A 524-nucleotide genomic window follows, 5' to 3' on the forward strand; every position below is an offset into this window, starting at 1 on the left:
TTCAGGCAAGCTAGCAAAAAGGTAAAAAAGACTTGCATTTATATAGTGCCTTTCACGACCACCAGATGTCCCAAAGTGCTTCACAGCCAATGAAGTACTTTTGGAGTGTAGTCACTGTTGTAATGCAGGAAACACAGTCAACCTGCACACAGCAAGCTCACAACAGAAATGTGATTGTGCCTAGATTTCCCCCCCCCCCCCCCCCCGCCAATATTGAAGGATTGGCCAGGATACCAGAGAGAACTCCCTGTTCTTCAAAATAGTGCAGTGCAGTCTTTTACATCCACCCGAGGGTCAGGTGGCACCTCGGTTTAACGTCTCATCCAAAAGGAGACACCTCCAACAGTGCAGCACACCACTCAAATTGTGTGCTCTCATTTTGCTGGTAATTGCCAATTCAAAGTTAAGCTTGTGCTCCCCTTTCAAAGGGGCATTACCAATAAAGACTGTACAGGAAACTAAAATTAAAATTCTATTCCCAGGGTGATGTCACACTCCTGTCCCTCTGGTGCCCACCAGTGCCA

The sequence above is a fragment of the Pristiophorus japonicus genome, unplaced genomic scaffold (assembly GCF_044704955.1).
Source record: "Pristiophorus japonicus isolate sPriJap1 unplaced genomic scaffold, sPriJap1.hap1 HAP1_SCAFFOLD_548, whole genome shotgun sequence".
NCBI classification, from domain to species: domain Eukaryota; kingdom Metazoa; phylum Chordata; class Chondrichthyes; family Pristiophoridae; genus Pristiophorus; species Pristiophorus japonicus.